Below are 11,107 nucleotides of genomic sequence, written 5' to 3'. Positions count from 1 at the left end.
ATAATGACTTCCACTCTTCTGGGAAGCTTTATATAAGATTTTGGAGTGTATGTCCATTCATCCAGAAGAGCATTTGTGAAGTGCTTGATTTTACACGTCTGGGGCAGTGAGACTAAATGAAACACCTGGATTCAGTGATGAAGAAGTGTGCCTCAATACTTTTTGTCTATATAGTGTAGCTTCATTTCATCATAGTACATAATAAAAAGCTGATGGTAGCAAATCAGTTATAATCCATCAATCCGGTGAACATTTAAAAGCATGTTTGTGATATACATGCTCTCTTTTTAGCAGCAATTGAAAAAAAGCACCTCCAAGCACAGCAACTGAATGCTGGAACACTATCACCTTGTTGTTGTTTTGTGTCTGTGGTTGTTTTAAGCATGCTTTAATATACAAGACACAATTCTTGTTTTCTTGTAATCTTCAGTACATATTTGATGGTGTCATTCAAGTTAGCTGCATTCTCCTGTAACAGGAGCTCTGCCCAGTATGTCTAGTGGCTCCTGCTGCAGCTCTAACCTTTATTATGTCTGACAGTTTGCATTCTCAGAGCCACAAAAACCACTTCCTGTGAATTACTGCAAGTAGTGAGTCACACAGAGAGAAAATGTGCCGTTCTCACATGTTTTGCAGTGCATGCCCTTTGCTCAATATCTAGTAGGTGAGATGGTCCTGTGAAACACACACATCTTCTAAGCCGCTTCTCCTTCTGGGTCGCGGGGGTGCTGGAGCCTATCCCAGTGGTCATCAGGTGGAAGGCAGGATGTGAAAAATAAAAACTAATAATTGAAAAGCAACTGTTAACCCCTTCAATGGCCAGCTCCAACAGCAGCCCCAAAGTTTTATTACACACTTCTATAACCTGAGAATAGCTCAACCAGGTTGGATGAAGGTCCCTGGAGTCACTGAGCAATAAGCCTCAGTATTGCAACATCAGCAGATGAAGAAACACAGGGGTGGCTGGGATTCTGCTGCAAGAAATGCTCTTTACTGAACACACCAGCAAGAAGGGATGCATACAGGACACCAAACTCAAGTGGGAGGTCACCACTAGCCACACACTTCACTCTGACAGTGTTCCCCCCACACACAATACCCACAACCCCTAACCTTAAATAACAAAACAATATGTACACACAACCTAAACTAACCCCATAACAACACAAACGACTTGCTTTGTTGGGAGGGCGCGCCGCGTATCATAAGCCTTTGCATTTGGTCATCTGCAAAGCCACGCTATTACCAGCCAGTAGCAGAATGCTACAGTATCTGATAAGCTTGGCATTTTAAAGGAAAGGAAGCAGCACAGCTACAGCATGACACGTAGAAGAAGGTTACTGAAACATACTTGAAACCGAACAGTGGGCCCTATTCGCCAAACTGTCTTCTTAAAACCCACTTATACAGTTTTCACATTCTGATATTCAGGATTTGTTCTTGAAACACCTGGATTCAGTGATGAAGTGTGCCTCAATACTTTTTTGTCTATATAGTGTAGCTTCATTTCATCATAGTACATAATAAAAAGCTGATGGTACCAAATCAGTTATAATCCATCAATCCGGTGAACATTTAAAAGCATGTTTGTGATATACAAGCTCACTTTTTAGCAGCAATTGAAAAAAAGCACCTCCAAGCACAGCAACTGATTGCTGGAACACTATCACCTTGTTGCACCTGCAGCTCTAACTTTTATTATGTCTGACAGTTTGCATTCTCAGAACCACAAAAACCACTTCCTGTGAATTACTGCAAGTAGTGACAGTCACACAGAGAGAAAATGTGCCGTTCTCACACGTTTTGCAGTGCATGCCCTTTGCTCAATATCTAGTAGGTGAGATGGTCGTGTGAAACACACACACACACACACACACACACACACATCTTCTAAGCCGCTTCTCCTTCTGGGTCGCGGGGGTGCTGGAGCCTATCCCAGTGGTCATCAGGTGGAAGGCAGGATGTGAAAAACAAAAACTAATAATTGAAAAGCAACTGTTAACCCCTTCACCTTTCTCGAGAACAAATTTAATAAAAAAAAAACTTATATTAGTATCCTTCTTAAGTGAGCCTTAGAGATTTATGCAAATTCAGCACCCCTGGCTAAATTACACATTCTTCCATTTTTATCAAATCCCCTCAGAGCACTTGTTTCCAAAATGCATAGCTTATCTAAAAATTGTTAAACATACTTCAGACATTGACTTTTGTGATGAGATCGCAGGTAAGGTTTCCTTCTGATGACTCTTCCATGCAGATCATGTTTGTTCAAGCAGTGCTACAGTACATCAGTGCACCACCATTTCTATGTCAGCTAATTCTGTCTACAGGAAATTTCATGATGAATAGACTAAAAGAAATGACCCAAAATGACTTGGGAAAAATTCTGGTTCCATTGACTTACATTGAAAGTAAAGTAGGTTTTTTCCTTCTTCTGTAAAGTTACCATTTTGGAGATACAAGGTTTTCTTCCAACAACAGCGATATGAGGTCTGTAAAGAATGTTTTGTAGGGAGCTTGTTTGGATGTGACTGTTGCTGTGGGGTGTCTAGGAGTAATAAACAGGAACAATAATTATGGGTTATACTGCTGCTACTACTACTACTAGTAGTACTACTACTACTACTATTACTACATAATAATAATAATAATAATTACACTAAAGACCACTGATAATACACTGAGAAATAAAATAATTATAATAGTCATAAATAACAGTGACAGTAATATCAATCTGAATAAAACTACTATACATTTCTCATCTTCAGCACAAGGTTATAAAGAAGGCATCACAGTAATGCCTGGATTCACTCAGTCAGTTTATAGTGACCTCTTGTGGCTGCACATATTAATACATGTGTTCCCTCACGGTGTGGCACGGTGGCATGGTGGGTAGCGCTGTCGCCTCACAGTGAGGAGGGCCTGGGTTTGATTCCCCAGCCGGGTGATCAGGGTCCTCTCTGTGTGGAGTTTGCATGTTCTCCCCGTGTCTGCGTGGGTTTCCTCCGGGTTCTCCGGTTTCCTCCCACAGTCCAAAGACATGCAGTCAGGCAAATTGGACGTGCTACATTGCCCCTGGGTGTGAGTGACTGTCTGTGTCTGTGTCTGTGTCTGTCTGTCTGCCCTGCGATGGACTGGTGACCTGTCCAGGGTGTATCCTGCCTTTCGCCCGAAGACTGCTGGGATAGGCTCCAGAATCCCCCCGCGACCCTGACGGAGAAGCGGCTTAGAAAATGGATGGATGGATGTGTTCCCTCACTTACACAACTGTTTACATGCTGTAGTTCTCTGGATCATAACACCATGAAACACAGACTACAAATGGCACAGTCAAAAACTGACTAAATAATGTAATAAATAATCAACATGCAAACAATAACTACAATGTATAATATGCATATGTTGGCGTCCTGCTGGTCTCTTCTGTTTTTTTCTAGCTGGGAGGTGAACGACAGTTTGGGACGTCCTGAACTAAACTAAGTAATTAAGAATAATATAAAGTACTTTAAATAAACTTTAAATAGACAAAAACATTAATAGACAATAAATAATAAAACAATAAAACCTCTCACACACATTTTGTAGGCTGCTTGTGCTCCTGGGTCACAGAAGGTGCTGGAGCCCATCCCAGCGTTCACTGGGCAAAAGGCAGGAAAAACCTGGACAAACTGACAGTCCATCACAGAGCACAATAAAACCAAAAAAAAAATACAATTTAAAATGAATGAATGAATGTAGGGTGATTTGCATGTATAAACCTAATTCAGGCATGTGCTTCATAAACTCTGTTGCTCTGAAACTGAACCCAGGTCATTCAGAAATCTGCCACTAGAAGTCGCTGTATCTCAGGTTTAACCGATGATCATCTTAAACCTACTAAAGGCCAGTTCTGTAACTGAGGGAACACGTGTGCATTTACATGTGTGGCTACAAGAGGTCACCATAACCTCACCGAGTTCATCCAGGCATTACTGTGGTGCCTCCTCCTGTAGTGTTGTTGGATGACTGCCAATCTCGTTTATAGCCTTATGCAGTATTTTTATTCTGATGGAATCTGATTTTTATTCTGATCAACTATGTCGATCCATTTTAGCCTTTATTCCCATTGTTTTCTCTCAGAAATTCACTTTACATGTGTGGATTTTAAACTTCATCTAGCAAATATTTAAAGCTCCTCAAGAACCTGGTGTCCTTTTTCTGTCTAATGCAAAAAGTCAAAAATGTCCAAAAAAGAAGAAAAATAAATGATCTCTTGCTACAAATGATCTTAAAACTGCTTCACATTTCATTGTTTTACACTATTATGTCCCAACTTAAGAAACATTAGTATGATCTGATGTCATAATGATAATGATGAGCCAGAACTGATACATGGATCTAGTTTTTAACATTTTCTGGGTACAATATTTCTTGAGATGAGACCAACTGAAGAAGTTCGATCTCAACACTAAAGATACTTTACTTTTAAATCAACACTGTAGTGCTTAAAATAAGGTCTATTCGTTATAGGATTTAGACGAATCAGCCAGTCTGAAAAGTTTTTTAGCTCTTCACTCTTAGAAAAAGATCTTCAAAGGTTTTTTAGTAAAGACAAATTATTCTGTGTACAACTATGAACACTCAAAGGACCATATGCATGCTTGAAGGGTTCTTTGCATGGTGAAACCGTTCTTCAGATTGATGGAGAACATGTTGTAGATGGTTCTATGTGGAACTTTTTTAAAAAAGGGTTCTATGTAGCTCCAAAAAGGGTTCTGCTGTTGGTACCAGCTTTACATTGTAACAATTTACAAGATTTCCTGGCTTCTCAAGATTTCACTTGTTGCAGTGTCAGACTAATGCAGGCTGAAGATTCTCCACAAGGGGCGCTGTGACAACCCCAATGCTCTGTACAGTGTGAGAGACTGAAGAGAGTCTTAGGCCTCAGCAGCCTGTAGTTAATATGAGCACTGAGCTGGGTGTACAGTATAGCAGTACAGCTCACTTATACTAAGTAGAGATTTTGAGTGATGTATCACTAATTTATCACCACATATGGTGATCTTAATGATTACTGATATAAAAGAAGTACTAATAAAAGAAAGTGGTCTGTGCAAAATTTATGGCACCTTTACTAGTTTATGTGGTATTTTTCTGATGTTTTAACACAAAGAACCAGAAATTGTGCTGTAAAATGATCAGAACAGTGACATATTTAAGTGTGTTCTCTGTTGAGTGTGTGTTAACTTAATTTCACTTAGAAAATCACCAGACATGTCATCTGACCAGGTGTTCAAACTTTTGGATATGGCTGTAACATGATTACTTTATAATAATGTCATGTTAAGAAGTCTTCAGAAGTCATTATCAGATGGCTTGTTAACTCTTTATTAATGCTTAAAATCTGGGTATTTAAACACATGAAACACAGTTGATGAAATACAGTTGAAAGTACATACAGAAAAAATACAATTACTTTACAGCAACAGCATGCAGTAATGAAGACAAGTGAGGATATATGAAGACAAGAATGACACTATAAGACAGGTTTACTATTTCACAATGACTGCAAGATTTTATATGAAAATATCAGTTTGAATGAAAAAACTCTTGAGAAGCAATAAGGAATCATACAGTACACACACATGACCTCCCTCATCCTCAACAAACGAATACACACCATTATAACTATAAGAGTATGACCCTGTTTGACCCTGTTGGGTTTGTTGCTGGTGTCAAATTCAAAAGAAACTCTCAGTTTCAACATTTCATGTTGTCTTTGTGTTTTTTTAGTTTAATACAGGGTATACATCATTTGCACATCATTATATTCTGTGTTCATTTACATTTGGCACAACATCCCAACTTTTTTGGAAACAGGGTCGTATAAACTACTATAAACTACTGAATCTCCAACAGGCAGCAACTACTACTCCAAATGAGTTAGTGAACTTTTGAGCCGTGCAATGCTGGGACAGACAAACTTGGTATAAAATGTCAAATGTCGTCAAGAAGCTGAGAGTAAACTATACACACCTAACTGCGCTCAACACTTCACGGGTTAAAAAGAAGAGTCTACAACTCTGTACGACCAAATCAACCACTTTGATGGCAAATATCAACACAGCTACATATTTTTCCACAGGAGAGAAGCTTTATATACTGAACGCTGTCTGACTATGAAGTCACTGGAGAAACGTTATCTCACACATCCAGTAATACGGTTCATTACAGGGTCTGTCGTACCATTTTTGTCCTCCAGAATATCCATTCACAACGCAGTCGTCATTGTCTGAAAATCCATTTCCACTGTCCCAGTACCTGAAACAACACAGAGAAGGTCTATGTGTATTCAACACAGTAAGTCATGGAATAAAATTTCATGAATGTGTAATAATTCAGTGATCTCTTACGCAGTGGTCAGTGCTGAGCCGTCCACCCATTTCCAAACTCCTTCTTTCTCACGGTCAGTCAGGCCAATAGAAATCCCACTGCCTTTGCTCTTCCACAGACTTTCTACAAACTCCTGTTGAGGTGGAGAGTCATTAGAACCAAGATTACTGATTGTAAAATGTAGAGATGTTGAGGGAGATGGTGCTAAAGTGGTAGTAAATTTCTTCTGCTTCTTCATATTCTAATCATATTATTATTATTATTATTATTTATAGTAGTAGTATGTAGCTAGGATCATTGATCATATACTGAACATTAAGGTAGGCACCTTCTTGGTTGACTCTTCCGAGTCTAAAAGTAGGAAACAACGTTTCCGTTTCTAAACAAATGGCACAGTCAAATTTTAAGGCAAAAAAAATCACCACACATATTATTCAGTTATTCAGTTATTCAGTTCCTGATTGAGCACACATTACAGTCAGCATGAATTCAGGTAGTTTGGAAAATATAAGGTTATTAAAATGGATTAAATTGTGTCGCTGAGGGCAGCCGTGACAAAACGTCTTAAAGCTGCACAGAGGAGTATTTGACAACGTGCTTTATTAAACAAATATACATTTGTTTTGATCATAAAGAGATTTTTAGATACTGTTGGCTAAGTGAGTTTTCATGTCTGATGAGCAGGAGACATTAATGAGGGAAGAATGCAGCTTTCAGAAGCGCTAAATCAAATCCAATCAAATTTATTTGTATAACAACAGATGTTGTCACAAAGCAGCTTCACAGAAATCCAGAAAAGACAGATTTTTAACAAGAAGGTTAACAAGAAACCCCCCAGTGGGCAAGCCAGGGATGATGGTGGCAAGGAAAAACTCCCTGAGAACTGAGGAAGAAACCTTGGGAGGAACCAGGCTCGCCTGGGGGGAACCCATCCTCCTCTGGTCCAACTACCTATAAGTGATTATACTACTAATATTAATAGAAGTAATATTGGCATTAGGATTAACTAGGAGTCTATGAGAACATCAGTGTAGGGTGGGCAGCTAGTCCAAGGCAGGTGGCGGTAGCCGGGGCGTGGGCAGCTGGTCTGAAGTGGGTAGCAGGAGAGCTCGACAGTCAGTCGTCCTTCGGTGTCCGGCCGGACATGTGGACAGTTGTATACTCGGAAAAAAGGCAGGGAGCGGGAATTAGTTTTATTCTATCAGTTTGTACATAAACAGGGGATGTAAACATTTCCAGAGTGTGGCTAACGACTCCAGCAGATCTGACTATGACAGCTTAACTAAAAGGAGAGAACCAGAATGACACACAGACACGGCAGCACTCTGAAACAGTCTGGCATCCCTCCTCTCCACCGTCCACAAACCTGAGTGACCGCGTGCGAGCAGCGGGACGACAGCACCAGCTGTCTCAGTGCTGTGGTGTGGCCTGAATCCAGATTGGAATTTTTCATATATATGGTTCTTATGTAGATATGAACTAAGTTGTTGGGCCACAGCTATTTCTAAGATCTTAGATAGAAATGGCAAGTTAGAAATAGGGCTGTAATTTGACAATACGCTAACATCAAGATTTGGTTTCTTGATCAGAGGTTTGATAACTGCTAGTTTAAAAGCTTTGGGAACATAGCCTAGACTAAGGGATGAGTTTACTGTAGTTTAAAGAGGGTTTATAATAACTGGCAGTACTTCTTTGAGCAATTTTGTGGGAATTGCATCGAGTGTGCTGGTTGTGCAATTTGCAGAGGAGATAATCCTCTCTAGCTCTAGCTGTGGGAGTGGGTAAAAAGTTCCCAGCCTTTTTTCTACAACTGTGATTTGTTTTAGATCAGCCACATCAGATGACAGCCAAGCTGGATTTAATACTGTGGGTTGAATTTGTTGTCTTAATATTTTCAATTTTATTATTAAAGAAGTTCATAAAAACTTGCTGAAATTTGTGGTTCAGTACCTGCCTGATTTTTTGTGATTCTGGAAATCACACTAAACAGAACTCTAGGATTATATTTATTATTCTCGATCAGCGAGGCCAGATATGCTGAGCGAGCTTTAGTGAGAGCTCTTCTATACTCTATAAGGCTGTCCTTCCAGGCAGAGTGGAACACTTCCAGCTTGGTTTGTCACCATTTCCACTCTAGTTTCCGAATTGTTTGTTTTAAGGTACGGGTTTTATCATTATCTTATTCTTTTTATTTTAAGTGGCGCCAAATTTTCTAAAGTAGATTGGAAGGTATTTTCTCCATTTGGTCTGATGGAGTTAAAACTGGGGTTGATAGTTCTGGGAGACTTTCTATGAATTGTAGGGCGGTAAAACGTTTTTTAATGAGCACTTTGTAGAGTAGCGAGGGGACACACATAATATATAATTTGTATGAGCTAAGTCGTAGCTCATACGAAATAATGGTCGGAGATTGCTGAGGTTTGCGGTAGGATATTAAGCTTGTCTATGTAAAGACCTAGTGTCAAAACTAAATCTAACATGTGACTACAATAGTGTGAAGGCCCTGCTACATTTTGGGTAATACCAACAGAGTCTAGAATTGAAGTATATGCCTTTTTTAGTGGGTCATCTGCCTTCTCAAAGTGAATTTTAAAATATTAGATTGTTTAAACGGGCTGATTGAGTTTTTCTATGATTACATTTAGTTTTAATTCAGGGCAAAGACACAGTCTCAATACAGTTGAACCTGGGTGACGCCTCAAGGCAGATCGCAGACGGTAGGTTTAACCTGTCTGTCTGCAGCCTGGTCCCGGCTCTGGACTGTCAGCAGCTATTTACACTACTCTGCCGACTAACTAAAAGACTATGAGCTATGCTGCAAGAAAGTAAGACTTGCCCTCGAAATGCAACCAATTATCTATAAAGCCCACTTGATTTTCAGAACACCACTTGGACATGCAGCAGTTTAACGCTGAAAGCCTGCTGTAGGCTTCAGCGCCGCGCCGCATTGAGATGGGGCCAGAGCAAATTATGGCATCGGACATCGTCTGGGCCTGTTTAATCACCTCTCTAATATTAGCCTTAGTTACCTCAGACTGCCACAGATGGATATCATTGGCCCCTATGAATATCTCTTATGAGCTAACAGTCTAAGGTTGCCACTGATTTCCGGCTCTCTGGCTCCCAATAAAAATCTGTTACTGTTGGCGCCCCTAAAGGAGTAGCTAATTTCACGTGTCAGACAATCAAGTCTCCTATAACCAGAGCACTTTTAACAGGCTCCACAGTAGGTGTTTCATTGAGCAGGGCAAACCTGTTTGACATGCGAATCGGAGGAGCGTGGTGTTCCGGGGAGCTAGCTTTGGCCTCAGTGTTAGCATTAGACTTAGCTTTCCGGCTAGACTGGCGAGTCGTCACCCATTCACCCCGCTGTGAGGTCTCTAACGCCGGAGTCGAGGGGGTGCTAACTCTCCCTTTGGCACCTGGAGCTGCTAACACTGAATCTTGCTGTCTGTCCTTTAATAGCCCCTGGATGTGCACTTCTAGCTGGTCCACCTTCTCCACCAGAGAGCTAACTAGCTGGCACTTAGCACAAACACAGCCATTATCATTATCACAGGCGGAAAAGGGGGTTCAACTAAACAAGCCACACTCCGAGCACACGAAACAACCAACAGAAGCCATGATATTTCAGGTACTTACTGCTTTTGGTTGATTTAGGAGCTTATAGCACAAAACGTTGCCACAGTGATGCGCTCTCAGTTGCTCGCAGTCTCAAGAACGCTAAAGCTAATTGCTAGAACTGTTTAATTTACTTATAAATTCCTCATACAGCCTCACTGACTATGGCATTTCTTATACTTAGACAGGAAAACTAATTATGTCAGAGCCAAAGTGGCGAGCTGGAAATGTGAATAAGACCTTTTATGTTTGTTACACAGAGTTCACTGCAGTACAGTGTTATTCACCTGTTCTTCTCTGCTGTTTATGATCACCAGGTCTGCTCCTCTGTCTGTGCAGTTTTGTCGTCCCTCATCCCAGGTTTTTTTCTCAGTTGAGATGTAGTACAGACTGGACTGGAAAATCTTCCAATTCTGCTTCACAGATACTGAATCGAAAGACTTGTGTTCTGTAATTTGTGTAAAGAATTAAAGGCGTAGGCAGAAAACACACACTGAGCAGCTTTGTTTGAAGGCTTCCAACATTCATAGTCATAGCAGCCAGGATTCAGTACATAAGCCACAAATAAATAAAGAAAGAAGGAATTAAGTTTAGAAAATAGACTGAAGGTCAACCACTAGAAAACCAAGAATAACAATGAACACAGCTCAGACATGCACAAGAAAATGGCAAGACACTTCTAACCCACCTTCCTCCTCTCCTCTTTGATGGTCTTCGACCTACAGTAGTTCAATTTCCACAAGGCACCCTGCTGGTCAACAGCACTGGAGGCGGTCGTTGCCTTGACCGATCCAGTATGGCAATCATATTTGTGATCCGCATGATAGTTTTGGCACATGTTTTACGCCGAATGCCCTTCCTGACGCAACCCTCACCATTTATTCGGGCTTGGGACCGGCTCCAGAAGTACACAAAGTACACACCTAATGGCTGGTTTAGTAACTTCACATCATTTTATTCTATTAATGTTTCTTTTAATGTTAACTTGAAATCCACCTTTATTTATTGCACTGGCTATTTGCGACTGAGTGAACTCACATTTCATGCCTTGTGTCTGTTTCAGGGCCTCAAACTCATTTATTTTCTTGTACAAAGTGTCTAAGTGGTCCAGAGA

General features: G+C 40.5%; 1 long non-coding RNA gene across 1 annotated transcript; it reads right to left on the bottom strand.

Annotated features, from left to right (window-relative positions):
* Positions 1–5,360: 5,360 nt before the first annotated feature.
* LOC108412386 lies at positions 5,361–10,817 on the bottom strand. Its single transcript, XR_005129371.1, has 3 exons — positions 10,281–10,817; positions 6,393–6,505; positions 5,361–6,300 (listed from the first exon to the last, which is right to left on the bottom strand). It is a non-coding gene; the product is annotated as an uncharacterized LOC108412386 (long non-coding RNA).
* Positions 10,818–11,107: the final 290 nt, after the last annotated feature.

Source organism: Pygocentrus nattereri, chromosome 22 (genome assembly GCF_015220715.1).
Source record: "Pygocentrus nattereri isolate fPygNat1 chromosome 22, fPygNat1.pri, whole genome shotgun sequence".
NCBI classification, from domain to species: domain Eukaryota; kingdom Metazoa; phylum Chordata; class Actinopteri; order Characiformes; family Serrasalmidae; genus Pygocentrus; species Pygocentrus nattereri.
This window is presented reverse-complemented; position numbering and strand designations above follow the sequence as displayed.